At 31.6% G+C, this 15,407-nt stretch overlaps 1 protein-coding gene across 7 annotated transcripts in view; it reads left to right on the forward strand.

Moving 5' to 3' along the window:
- LOC145293296 (homeodomain-interacting protein kinase 2-like) overlaps nt 1–15,407 on the forward strand; it is a 288,357-nt gene that overhangs the window by 12,122 nt on the left and 260,828 nt on the right. Inside the window, exon 1 of one of the 7 annotated variants that reach the window (XM_080139910.1) lies at nt 3,127–3,399. The exons of 5 other annotated variants lie outside the window; for them this stretch is intronic. The gene's annotated coding sequence lies outside the window, so the exon portion shown is untranslated. Of the gene's footprint in view, nt 1–3,126; nt 3,400–15,407 lie in introns of those variants that run through there. One more of the 7 variants, XM_080139915.1, reaches the window with a different exon arrangement.

Below are 15,407 nucleotides of genomic sequence, written 5' to 3' on the forward strand. Positions count from 1 at the left end.
TTAAATATGTTTTTAACTCATTTCAAAGTGTTTTTTAACATATTTTATTAACCGTTTGCTCATATATATATATATATATATATATATATATATATATATATATATATATATATATATATATATATATATATGGGGGCTGTAGAGATGTAAAGTTATATATATGTGTATATATGGTTATATAAATTCTAGAATTAGAAAATGAAAAGGTTAAAAAAAATGGGGAAAAAGATGGGCAATGTATAAAGCTCGCGACCATGGAAGAACGCGAGAAAAAAATCTGTTTGGACATCAAAAGTATTTTTATGATGTTACGCATTTTTAATATATATATATATATATATATATATATATATATATATATATATATATATATATATATATATATATATATATATAAAATAATGACAATATTAGAGAGAATTATCAATAATTTTAAATTATATTACGTTTATTTGCCCAGATAATGTGTTGTACAAAGGAAAGCCTCGCAAAACTGACGTTTCTTTTTATTTTCTCCCTTGAAGAAGAGATACTACGCTCGAAAATTAGAGGCATCAGCACCTATAATTTTCTACGGCACATTACGTTGGCAAATAAACGTAATTTCATTAAAAAATGATTGAAAATTCTGTGTAACATTGTCATTATTTTTTTATATATTCACTCATGTCCACGATGCATTGACGAACTGCATTGATACAGCCTCCAAACACAACTCCTTTCACACACACACACACACACACACACACACACACATACGCGCGTGCGCGTATGTATATATATATACATACGCGCGTGCGCGTATATATATATATATATATATATATATATACGCGCGCGTGTATATATATATATTACCGTTTTATCTGTTTAGTTACACATGTTTCTGTTACTTAGAAACAGAAGCAGAACTTAAAGTTTGACTGGATCGTTGATACGATTCGGTAACCGAAACATGTGCAAACTAAACAGATAAAACGGTAATAAAATACAATAAAAATATGTTTGCTCTGCAATAGCATTGGGCGCTTCCTTCGGGTTTTTACTAATAACCAGTTCTGATATATATATATATATATATAGAGAGAGAGAGAGAGAGAGAGAGACATAGAATAAATGACAAAAATTTATATTCCAAAATTCATGATGTTGGCCATCTTATAATTTATTCCTTTAATTCAGTTGACTTATACAATTTTACAGTATCTGTTTCGTAGCGCAAAATCAATCACTTTATTATTATATCAATCAGTCAATCTAGCCAATGGTATATATATATATATATATATATATATATATATATATATATATATATATATATATATATATATATGTGTGTGTGTGTGTGTGTGTGTGTGTGTGTGTGTGTGTGTGTGTGTGTAAGCTCAAATGTAATGAACTAAAAAAAAAAACATATTTTTGTAAAAGTGATCCAATCCATACATATGTAGAGCAATTATAAGTGAAAATATATAAACATCAGAAACCCCAACCCGGATTATTGTGTGGGTATTTAGGCAGCACTTTTTTATTCACACGAAAACAATGGTATCTACGTATCCCTCGTATTTTTAAGATGATTATATACAAAAAAAATTCCGAAAAATCGATGAGGTAGAAAAGTATTTATTAAAGAAAATAAAAATAGAATTTGATGAAAACGATCTTAAGACGCAGGAGTGTTCAAAAGGGAGGTAATTTTCCGTTTTGATTTAAGCAAGATGGCGGCAATTTTTCACCTGCTGATACGATTAAAGTTGTTTTTATAATAATTCAGTAATATTCAGGTAATTTCGACTTTCGACTGCATAATTTGGAAGCTACCATTGTAATTTATTATAATTGACAAAAAAAAATCAGTTGAAATCATAGTTTTTTTTTTTTTTATCTGAAGACTCAATTTATCGACTACAAAATCTCGTCCCAATTCTGTAGAAGCGTCAAATATTCAATTTTTTGTTGTTGTTTTTTGTTTTTGTTTTGTGTGTGTGTGTGTGTGTGTGTGTGTGTGTGTGTGTGTGTGTGTGTGTGTGTGTGTGTGTGTGTGTGTGTGTGTGTGTGTGTGTGTGTGTGTATAAATACGTCACGCATAGGTAGACTAAACTAAATTGTTTGGGATTAATTTGCCAATCGTATTTCGTTAAAAAAAATCATTCTATGTCACTAATAGCAATGTTTTTCTTCTTTTCTTGTTGGGTGGAAATAAGGGAAAGAAAATTAAAAAGTTTTTAAGAAAATGGGAAGAAAGATGAGCAATTTATAAATATCATGGCCATGGAAGAACGCAAGAAAAAGTTGTTTAGACATCAGAAATAATTTTATAATTTTATTTTCGTTATAAAAAAATAGTTTTATATTATTTTCGTTATAAATGAGGAATAATTTCCATTTAAAATCCAGTTAGTATTATGTATCTAAAATTGAGGAAAACACGCATTATGTGAAAGAAGCTGAAGCAAAACAAAATGGCTACTGAATTTGACCTGATGTCGTGTTTATCTAACAACGAAACTCGATTTTTAACTCCAAATGGTTCCCCATTTAATAATATTTACCAATAATAATAAATTTATAATATTTAACGAAAACAACAGCATAAAGCTATTTTTAATGGGTAAAACTTGCGGATAACGTTCTGTTTTACGGTTGTTTTAAAAATAGGACGGAAATTTAAATTTCGTTCCGGTTTAATCTTTTTTTTTTTTTTTTTTTTTTTTTTTTTTTAGTCCTCCGGAAGTTTAACAATAAGATAGACAGATATTTATATTTCTTCTCATATTTTTAGCCAGAATAAAGAAAGAAGTTGCTGAGACTCGTGTGGGGTGCCGCCATGTCATAGACACGTGCAGTGTTAGCAAACCATTCGTAGTAGTAATTCTAGGTCCACCCTCGTAGCCGACCAGTCTTGTTTGGTTAAGGCATACGCATATACACACGCACACGTGCGTCAGGTCGGCCGCCACCCCCTACGAAAGAACTAGTCCACGGTCCAAACCCACACAAACTTACTTACTCACTTACGTACTACTACCACCACCACCACCACTAGTAGTGGTGGTGGAGTGGTGGTGGTGGTGGTAATCCCCCAACCCACCTAAATTTGTATTTTTTTTTTCTTTTTTAAATAAATGCGTCTACTTATCTACTAGGTCTGGCCTCTGAAATTTAAATCCCATCGTCATACGTAGCCGTCCATTGTTCTTGTTGTTGGCTATTAATATAAACAATAAAAGGGTTTTGTTATTTGGGTACCAGTAAGTAACGAACGATATAAAATATTTAAAAAAAAAAAGTAAACAAGCTTAAAACAAAACTAAGTAAAGAAGAAACGAATACAATGGACTTTCTTCTTCTTCTTCTGCGCATGGTAATAAAATGAGACGCTTCTTCTCTAAGATGGTAAGTTGTTGTTTCAACAAATCTTTCCCTCCTCTATTCCACTTAATTATTAGGTGCTTATGCAGAGAAGTTACCGTGCTATTTCTTTAGTAGTATTTCCAAGTTAAATTCAAGTTTTACTGTGTAAAAGAGTACATAATAATTACAAAACCCATTCCCCTCCCTATGTTAAGAATGGGTTTCTAAATAATGTTATTTTTTTTTTAACACGGTTACTTTTCTCTATAAGTGCCAATTATTTTCATCGCCTTCTGCCACCAATAGTCCTACTCAATTTCCCGCACAGAAGTTCATTATTCCGCACAATTACGAGCCTTCATTTTATTATTATTATTATTATTATTATTATTATTATTATTATTATTATTATGTGCGCAAGTGCGCTCTTCTAATAAAAATGATCGTTCCGGGTTAGATATTTTTGCGTGCGATCGTTTATTCTTTTCTATACACAATACGGGCCTTGCTACTTTTTTTAATTTAATTTATTTATTTATTTATTTATTTTGATAGATATGATTTTCCAGTTATATTTTAATGTTACAATATGTTTTGTTTATTAAATTGTTAGGTGAAAGTACAGATACTTGCAAAACTCCCTATGTTAAGAATGGGTTTCTAAATTAATATTTAATCACGGTCCGTATTATACATAAGTATCCTTTTTCTTTATTTATTAAATTAAAAAAAAAAAAATTCTCCTTCCATATTCGAATGAAAAAAAAATGATACTTCTATAGTTTTACGGATCGTGCTGAAATAACGTTTTTATTTAAAAGAATATTCTTAGCATGGGAAGAATTGGCTTTGTTAATGATTCTGTATTTTCATCTCACAATTTAATAAACAGGATATACCGTAAAAATTGAATTGAGCTTGAAAATCAAATCTACAAGGTGCTAGTGCAGTAGTGCAAGTGCACTTACTGATCCGCGCGATTTTTTTAAATCGTATTTCCAAGTTTAATTATCATGTTTGTTTTTTTTATTCAATTGTAAGGTTAAAGTACAGAATAGGTACAAAATACCCTCCCCATGCTAAGAATGGCTTTTTAAGTAATAACGTTATTATTTCAGCACGGATCAGAAAGTGCACTAGTACCATCTACAAATATTAGAGCCCATAAACTGCAGATATACATATATGTAAAATAATATAAACATTTTAAGGAATTCCTCTACACACGTCTAGAGAACTTTCGAAAAAGTATTGGTTTTCAATTCGTTAATAATATACTCGAACTAAATCAATTATATATGTGTGTGTTTTTAAAGTATAATTATCCACTTACACGTATTTCGTCGTCTACGACTCATCAGAGTGGCTGAATCTAACGAGATTCGAATATATAAGAAAAAAAATATTTCAACAACGCCTCTAGCAAACCATAACATTTCATTTAAAAAATTAAAAGAAATAAAGTTTCGGGATTTTTTTTTTTTTTTTTTTTTGATAATTTTCAATAATGAGATTACATCGCGATTGTTATCGCTGTAAACTTCGACCTTCTTCGGATGCATCTTTTCAAACTTTGGGAATATTGTTTGTAGTCGAACTTGGAAATCTTTACATTTCGTTATACCTCTCACCGCCTGGAGTTCCGTTGAACGAAACGTTGTGAAAAAAATAAAGATGAGGCGAGTCGTCCTAATGATCTAAGTGAATTACAATTGAAAAATGACTAAATATTTTTTAGATATATATAAAGTATCAGGAACTTAAATTTTTAAAACTTTTTCTCTACGACATTCCAAAATCTTTAAAAGGTTAAATGTAATTTTCATTAAAAAAAAAAAACAAAAAAAAAACCTTGTCTCTCTTATGTGATGTACAAACTGCGTGTAATGAACTACATCTAATCTGTTTCACCCGAATACTAAAAGAATGCATGGAGAAATGAGAGTGTGGGCCAGTGGGTGGGCCACACTCTCATTTCTCAGTGTGGCTGTAAGTCTTCCATTGTGTACTTGTTTGGGATTAGATGAAACATATAACAACTAAAAAAAAAAAAAAAAAAACTTGAATTGAAAAACATATTCAGAAGATGACACAAAAAGGCTATATATATATATATATATATATATATATATATTTATATAAGGGGATTAGAACAGCAGTCTAAAAAGCAGAGTATATTTTAATGTATTAGTAAATTCATTAATACAATTAAAATAAAAGAAAAACTTTGCTCGTTGAAATGCAGACATATAATAAGCTCAATAGGCATATATATCCTAGAGCTATTTTGATATTGAGCAAAATGATTTCTAATTTAAAATTAAAAATCTGTTTCATAAGGAAGAACAAACAAAATCAATAAATTGTATCATCGTTTAGGAATGTTTTTATTGAGATAGACAATAAGTCTTGGACAATAATTTTATCATATAGTTTTTTAAAACAAAGTCTCATCAGCACAAATATTGGGTGGGTTTTTTTTATTTTTATTTTATTTTTTTATTGTGTGTGTACACCTTAAATCTTCGTATAAAAGCTCTGGAATAGATTAAATCACTCCAGTCGCAGACTTTTTCTTGGCCAACTTTGTAAACCCCCTCACCTTCCCTATTGGGCTTTTGTAATTGCTTACTTTTTGGCTATCCTCTTTTGTATACGGGGGATTGGATGCTGACGGTAGGATCTCTTTCAGACTCTGTTTGTCTTGAAGTGATTTTACCTTTTTCTAACTTGTTTTTTATTATCATGATTAGCTTTTTACATCAAGTGGTTTCGGGCCTTGTCCAGTGCAACTTCCGTTAAAAAATAGTAACTGAAAACAGAAGCATTATTAACTCATGTGATGGCACCTGTCCCAATTGTACGGTTTTCTTCGTAATTTCATAGAATACAAACGTTATTGGATGCCAATAATATACATTTTAAAAGGGGTTTAGTTCTCTCCCACCGCAGGAACTTGGACATTAGGGTTAGAAAGTGGGATTGATAACTCAGACCCCTTCCCCGAGAAGGGGCACTCTGACCTGTAAAAAGAGCCTGGGCAACCCCGTCGGCATTCCCCGGTTAGAGCGCCTCAGGTGAGTAGCAATAAACCAATACCTTCTCAAAGGAAGAAGGTAAAGCCCGAGAGCGTGGCCCTCCTAGAATTGCACAAGAGTAAACTCTCGCCGCAAAATCAACAGGGACCGGATCATTGCAGGAGTGATTTACTTTTTGTTGATTTTGGGATCCCAGGATAGAGATCCCTAGCGATAAAAACAAATGGTGAATGGCGTGATTAAAAATAATGCGACCGAACGTGGACTTAGAAGATTCCAACTTCTGTGGAATGGACTGTTATCGTTTTATTACCAAGAATGACAACATTCTAAGAATCGTTGAAATTTCACCAACATGTACCTTTAACGCTTCCGTGTGTTGTCCAATTCCCATTAAAACTAAGAGGCATTTTGCAGTATAGTCAACAAAACGAAAAAGTGGCCAAAAACAAATATATAGCAAATAAATGTTACCAAAGGCAAGATAAGTTACTCTTCTGCCTATTTGGATGTTTTTTGTGTTTTAACTTATTTTAAAGCGTTTATTTACTTTAAAATATAAATAGTGTCTATTAAGTTAAAACAAGAAAAAATGGTTGACATTTAGACGCTCATCTGGGGAGTACTGAATTTCTATGTTCCTCTATTTACAATGCCTCCCCACGGGATAGAGTTAGACACCAGGGTCGTTTTTTAACGTGGAGAAAAGGAACAAAAATAAAAATTGTCTCAGTCGTGAAGGATTTCTTCTATGTTACTCTTTATGTGCCGCAATCCGCATATCTACGTGCTCTGATCTCCAAGTGATCCATGATAACCGGACCTTCTTAAACTTTCAAATATGAAATTTAAACCATGTGTATAAGACACTAATTCAGAGTGTTCCAACATTATAGATTCTTCCGACTATATTGGGGGGGAGGGGGTAGCAAGGCTGTAAAAACAAAGAAAGTAATAATAATGTTAAATGCATCGCGAAAATGTGCACAGTAAATGTGCGTGTGTGGAGAGCGTGTGTTTTCTATGAAAACGTTAAAGAATTTACAGAAAAACTAAGTGTATTTATAGTGCATCAAAATCTTCCGGGGAAGATAATGGAATCTATAAGTGCAACTAACTGCCCCGCTCGCGAAGAGCGTTATAGGGGCAGAACTCCTCCTAAAACTTCAAATTTGGTGAGAATTAAATGTTATGCATAAAATTTTCCAGGTAAGTCAATGAAAGTGACCCCGAATTTCTACGTGCCCCTCAGTTTGCCGAATCATATCTATATGGTCCTTCAAATGGGACCATGAGGGCAGAACTCCCTTAAAACTTTAAGTGTGTGCATATAGGATTTGTATAACAATTAAAACCATGTGTGTATAACACCTTAAGTGAGAGTGTTCATAAATTTCGGTTTCTTCCGACTATATTAGGTTGCAAAAACGGAGGGGGGGGGCAGTAACGAAAGAAAGAAAGTAATGTTATGAGAATAGTGTTCCTCGTTAAATCCCAAGTAACGCCGAGTCTAGTAATTCGATAAATGTAACCGTTACTAATCCATTCGTTACACTACAGAGGAAAAGTGACAAACTTTTTATTTTTTATTTCAGTTGAAGAAAAAAGACGTGAAGGGAATTTTCATTGGATTTCAGGAACTAATCAAAATAATGAGAACACTATGGAATGGTGCAAATATAGAAGTTGTTTAGTAGCAGTAGCTGAGAGTACAAAGTTTCCATAAATTTATTATTTATTTATTTAATATTTCATTAGTACACATTCGATATTTTAGCGAGAATGATCTTTGATTTCATTCTCATAGACATTTTAACGGTGTTTCGAGTTTAGATCCGTGTTTCTCAACCTTATTTCGGTCATGGCTCCCCTCGATTCAATGCGAGTTATTTATGGCCTCTCTTCACGTAAACATAAGGTATTACATTCAAATTTTTTGTGGGCATCGTTGTACTTCCTCCATCCTTTCCAAGTTTTCAAATTTGGCCATTGTTGCCCCTACCTAACCCCACCCCAAAATATATATTTAATGTCCCCTACGTAAAACCTTGGTTTAGAACTTTTGACCATGCCACAAAAGCAAATCGTAAATTTATTGACGTTAAGTTCCTATTTACAATGCCCCTCCCCACGGGACAGAGTTAGACACCAGGGTCGTTTTTTAACGTGGAGAAAAGGAACAAAAATAAAAATTATCTCAGTCGTGAAGGATTTCTCCTCCACTGACAGAACAAGAAATTGAAGTGCAGCATTTGAAGAACAGATACTACACTTTGAGGTATTTATTTGCTCCCCCACCGAGCAAATTAGGCACAAGGCCGATTTTTTATGTGAGGAGTGAAGGGGAAATGGCGACCAACTCCCCGGGGAATAGGGGAGCTGGATAGTGACAATTGGTATGAAGGGTTGCCCCTACATTGATCAAGGTCTTATCTGTGGGGTCGTCCCCACATAGGGTCTTTGCTTGCAGTATCTGCCGGAACAAATACTACACTTTGATCTTGTCCCGAAGGCCAAGTTGCGTAAATATTTTTTAGCGTTTAATAAGTCAAAGAAATAGTTTTAAAATGCAGTTTTTACGCTTTTATTCCGCCTTTTTATGAAAAGAAAATATACGCACACACACGCACACACACACATGCGCACGCACACACACACACATGCACACACACACACATGCGCACGATCTCTAATGGCAGATTGTTTTTATGTATTCATCTGACACTTCTGCAGTTTATGGACAATCCTATTTTGTTATATAAAATTTTCAAGTTCAATTCGATTTTTGCGGTATCCTTTGTCTATCAAATTTAGGTGCAAATACATAATAGTTAACAAAGCTTCCTCTCTCCATGTTAAGAATAGGTTTCTAAATAATAACGTTATTATTTCAGCACAGTCCATAAACTCCAGAAGTATCATAAAACGTAAAAAAAAAATATATAAAACGAATACATAATACGTGACATTTTCGTACATTTGAGCCGCCGCTTATCAAGGCTAAAGGCCATTCGAGGATAAGTGTTAATAAGATTGTTAGTTGGCGATGAACAACAGCACCATGACAGAATTAAAAACTGAGAAATGGATAAAATTTTATTTATTTATTTTTTAATGGACGGTTCCGCAAGAATTTGTTAACATTAGACTTTAAAACGACTATGTTGTATTTACTGCCATACATTACAACACAATTTATACACACAATTCTTTATCTATATAATATTCTGTTTGTTTCTCCCTTAGTTAGTTCGTACGTTACACTCTAGAAAATAAAAGGTAAAGTTAAATTTTTGAAGGCCAAACTGTTTTTTTTAAAAGCCAAATTCGCGAATTTTGGCTTCAAAAAAGCCAATATGACAAACCTCGACAAAAATATAAGTGACCACCTTTTGATGTAGCCTCGTTTTCGAATACCATTATAATAATTATACATGATCATTATTGTATTAGTGTGAGAAAGGAACTCATAGTAATTTCGAAATGCAGCGATTCGTCATCAAAGAAAGATGTTAGTAAAAAAACGGGAACATACGAAAGAAACAGGGCAAAAAAGAACTTTGTCTGCCAAGAGGTACTGAACTGAAGGAATACATTAAAGATTGTCTCTTACAATGTGGTTTTATTATTTGTATTCAACTATGTAGCACAATATTATTTTCTGGGTATTTATTAATTTATTAGTATTTACTTTCTTATTTTGATCAATTCTATATTTAAAATACAATGGATATTATTGTCATAGAAATATTAATAAACTCATATTTGCTGCATGTTATTGGTTTTTCTATCCCAAAACTATTTTTATGCTATCCAGAAAAATATACGCTTTATCAAAACCTATTCGTTGATTAAATATATTTATCTTTCCGTGGAATTTCCACGGGTTCTGCTAGTTTTATTATTAGTAGTAGTATTAGTAGTAGTAGTAGTAGTTGTTAGAAATTAAAGTTTCAATTTCAAACTTAAACAATAGAAAATAAAGATGTTTCTTTGTCACTTGTGCATTTTAGGTTTGGAAAACAAATTTTTGAAGAATTTTATTCCAAACAAGGGGAGATAATTCAAAGGGTTGTTAAAGTTTCACGTAACTAATTGGTAAAAGCAAAACAAACCACCTAAATCAACACAAAATAAGACATTATCTGAACATTTATTAAATTATTTTTTTTAATTAAGTTTTATAAAATAAGAATTTCGAAATAAATTACACAAGTCATTTTTTTGTATATGACAATCTATGGTTTAAAAAAGGCAAACTTTTTTGAAAATCTATGACTTTTTAAACGAATTTTTTAATGAACAATCTCTCTAAGTAACTAAAATACTGAAATGAATGAAGATGGTCGTTATATGATAATGTATGACTTTAAAAAAAAACGGAATTTTTTTTTTTTTTTTCAAAAATAACTTTCGTAAGACATCAAAATAATCAAAGTTATAGTTTTGAACAATCAATTGTCTCTCCTTGTTCGGCGTTGAATTCTCTAAAAATGAAAATGAAAACAAAACCTAAATGTATAAGTGCTGTTTGGATTTCTGGCATATCCATTTGCCACTTTTTTTTTTTACCTATTTTAATGGTAATGCCATGAGTTTTATTTAAATTAATAATTTGGAAGAACGCCAGAATATAAGTCGCATTCTTTCTGAACTTCAGATTAGTAACAACTAGCAAGGCTACCCGGCGTTGCCTCGAAGATAGGGCATCATTTATTTTTTATCGATAACAATTGATTTTCTACTATTGTCACATGCTAGCGAAATTTTACTGAAAAAAAAAAAAACTAATGTTGGAAAGAGTAATCGGAATGTGGAAAATCGTTACATGTTTTGGATATCAACATCGGAAAAAATTCTCAATTCCAAAAACGATACTTTTTTTTCCAAAAAATATTTTCCATTGCTAGTACTAATGATAAAATGGTGAATAAATATTGCTTTTAAACTACCAGTAAAACTAAGATCTATAAATCATAACAATTTTAGGTGAAAATGGACCTGGAAGAAATGGCACGGTAAAAATGACACAAGTAAACTACGAGTGGATGAATAGGGAAAATGGCACTTGAAAAATGTAAATAAAAAATTTCATAATGAGTTCATCACCTCACTATTTTCAATTAATTACGAGGAAACTCGTTTGAAAAAAAATTATTAAAATCTATAGCGAGAAAATATATGCATACATTACACGGGATTTTACGGTAATCCAAAACTTTAAGTAAACAACTCTATAACTAGATATTTAGACATTTAAAACGAATTCGAATCGGGAATTTAGAACAGAATCGATAATTATGATCATATATCAGAATCGGTGGAAACTATTGGAATCGTCCCATCACTAGTAAAAATTGAAACAACTAATGGAGGTAAAACTTCCTCCCACCCCACCCCCAAACAAAACCCGAGTTAAAAGTTACTTGAAGCACACACACATATGAGTCAAATAACGTTTTCCTATGCGAACGCTTACTCCACCAACTTATTCGCCTCCCTTGGATGAAAATCAAATAATTTGCATAATGTCGTTTGGGAATATATATGGTTATGCCGGGAGAAATTCGTAAACAGACAGGAATTACAACTTTATATATAGAAATGCTTGCTTTCTTATGCAAGCGTGTGTGTATGACGGTATACGCCTAAGCTTTTGGGGTAGACTATTTTTGGAACATTTTTTCCCGAGTATAAAAATAAATAAAAATGCAGTTTTCTGATAACGAACACAAGCAAAGAAAAGAAAAGTTGATAGGAGAACAGAAAAGACAAATTGTAATTGATAAGAATAAATGCCTACTTTCTAAATGTAAATGTATTCGTCTATTTGAGAGAAATAAATATGTGGTGCGTATGTGTGTTTTACGACGTGTATTTTAAAATAGCTTCGCACGTATACAAACAAAGATTTCTTAATACACTTCATTAATTATTAACTGATCCAAAATGTCATAAGTAATATTATATATACTTTTAACAACTATGGAATGGCATTTGCTACCGGGGAACAGTAGCAGTGTCAGAAATCGCCATTAAAAATTTGTGGTAAATACTCGAATATTTAGACTTACTGTCTTTCAAAGCTTATAACTTCTTGAAAAATGTAATTCAAGCCCTATTTTTTTTTTAATTAAAGGAGCAAAGATCAAATTTTAAAAAAATAACAGGTTTAATAGCAAATTATGCAATATTTGTTTTTTTTTTAATCTGTTTTCTGTAAAAAAGATTTAAAGAAAATCAACGAAATTTTACTTACTTATAAAAACATGTATATAAATTCCAAAAAATCACTTGCCTATAAAAAATACTATTGTATGTGTACTTCCATTGTTAATTGTCAAGAATTTATCCATATTTATACTTATATTCCATGTCCTTTTTAAATAAAATACTTTTTAAACAAGGATTAAAAAAAACGCGAACTCAGATTTTTTGACTGTTCAAATAAATGGAGACAAATCACGTTTATCTTCCAATGGCTTTTAAACGCCCCAATTAATATCTTTTTCTATTGCGTGCTGTTAACCAAAATTAGTATTTTGGGGCCTCTGTATGTGAAAAATGCACACATTCACTTATAAGTTTTTGCCGTTAAACAAAAAACCCAGTCGACCGATTTTTTTTTATTCTTTTAATGAAATACGCGAATTTTGATTAATATATTTTATTTCTACTTTATCGAGTGAATTTTTTTTTTAAATATCTAAAGAGAAAACATTGAATGAAATACAAAAATTGTCGCCAGCGTCCGATATTTACTTGAAAATATAAGCATAACATGAGCTTTCATATAAAAAAAAATCAACGTGTTTTTTTTGTTTGTTTGTTTTTTTAGAAAAAGGTTTTACACTTTGGACAGGTAAATTTCCAAAAAAAACACTTTTTTTTTTTTTTTAAATTAGAATATTTTATTTATTGATCTTTTCTCTTCAATTTGTGATATATAAAACTTTGAGTAAATTATTTTAATTTTAATAGACATTTCAATTTTAATAATTTTAATAGGGGGTTGTGCAAAAAACAAAAACATCAATGTAAGCTCCATGGATGACACAAACGTTTTCCATTCAACGTCGAATCCTCATCGGATGAGTAAGAGGAATCGCAATAACATTTGCGATCTCGCACTTGCTATTGAGATTCTTCTTTTCTCCAACTTTCCATTTTTTTCTGTACTCTACTTGTACGTTTGCTTTACTCACTCGATAATAATTTGACGTAGAATCGAAAACGTTCGTGACATTTATGGAGTTTTTATTTTTATTTTCACACAATAATATACTTTAAAAAAATCGAAAAAAATAAAATGGTATAATTAAACAGAAGTTTTGTCATTTTAAACAATATTTGTTTAAATGAAAAAATGATGCCTAAATCTGCACACACACATATACATATATTCGAAGAATGTTAGTTTCAGGATGAGTGTAAGCAATATGTATAGCATTAATTTTGGGAGAGAGAGAGGAGACGGGGACTCGCGTCATAAATGATAAATTTTACAAGAACAGCAAAAAATAATAATGTGCACACGTTACCTACGATGTTGCCTAGAATACATATCCCATAATTCATACTGATAAGTGTATTAGTTTTGGAACTTACTGCGCACATGTATATTATTGACGCGTATTGATCCAGTTAAAATGTTATTCCTTAATGTAACTAAAAACTTGATGTAGAACAATTCTTTTCTGTGAAATTGTGTATTTCGCTTATTTTAAAAAGTTTGGGAGCCCCCTTAAACGATAAAGTAAAAAAAAAAAAAAAGTACCCATGTTACTTACCGTGTTGCCAAGAATTAGTTTAGGAATTAACCATGTACATAGAAACAAACATATACACACATACCAAACTCTGTGTGTGATGCATAACGTGAATAAAAGTTGATGTATGGGACGCATGCGACGCTGGATTAGCGATCAACTAAGTAATCACGTGCTTTCGAGCCTCAAGGGAGTAGACACTCCTTCTCATTATCCCCACCCCGACCCCAATAATTTTTTTTTTTTTTTAGGTGGAGAGGGGAGTAGGTTAGAGATTTATAACGATGCCAATATTGCCGCTAAGCCAAGTACACACAAAAGAGGGCTTGAATTACAACAAAAATAAATATAGTACATTTAATATTAATGAAAAATTTCATTGAAATAACACTATATTCTATGATATTGCCCTTTATTGGAAGTTATTTTTAAGTCCACTTATGGCTAAATCATACCGATAATAAAATAATTAAATAGCAACATTTTAGAAGTCTATCTGATGAAATATTTTAGAGAATTTGATTCAAACTTCCTGTCGTTGAATACCCCTTCCCTTTCTGGTTGTTTACTGTGAACTCTCGCCGATATGGCATTTATAAGTACTTCATTTCCTCCCATTCATGTTTTAATTGTCCGTGGCCTGGAGAAAAGATGCTAACCTACGAAGACAAGGGTGGCTTTGTGACTGGGTTTAAAGCTTCAAACCAACAGTAATTTTCAATTCCTACACTGATAATTGCAAAAGTATGAAGACCTATGTCTGTAGGTATAAAATAATTAATATTTATTTTAAAATATTATAGTTAGTTTTTCATGATATCACCGAAGTTAAGCAATGTTGAATCTGATAAGTACAAGAATTGTATCACCTTATTTCCATCGATTGGAATATACATGGCGCCGGGGATGGCATATGTATTTGATTTTCCTTTGAAGTTCGTCCTTCAGTGAAAGTCGGCTCAACCTCCGAGGGCGAATATATATATATATATATATATGTATGTATGTATGTATGTATGTATATATATATGTGTGTGTGTGTGTGTACGAGAAAAAGAGGAATCAGTTGGATTAGACCTAAAAAACCATTGCGTCTGACAATTGATAATTGATTCTGCCTAGTCAGGGAATTACTGAAATGCTCAGTCTGTATTTTATATAAAAAAAATTACATCGATTTCATGGATTGAAGATTCTATCCTGGTCAATAGTTCTTTCAGTTGTGGACACTTCACAAGATTCA

This window comes from Euprymna scolopes, chromosome 14 (assembly GCF_053919585.1).
Source record: "Euprymna scolopes isolate OS-2025 chromosome 14, ASM5391958v1, whole genome shotgun sequence".
NCBI classification, from domain to species: domain Eukaryota; kingdom Metazoa; phylum Mollusca; class Cephalopoda; order Sepiida; family Sepiolidae; genus Euprymna; species Euprymna scolopes.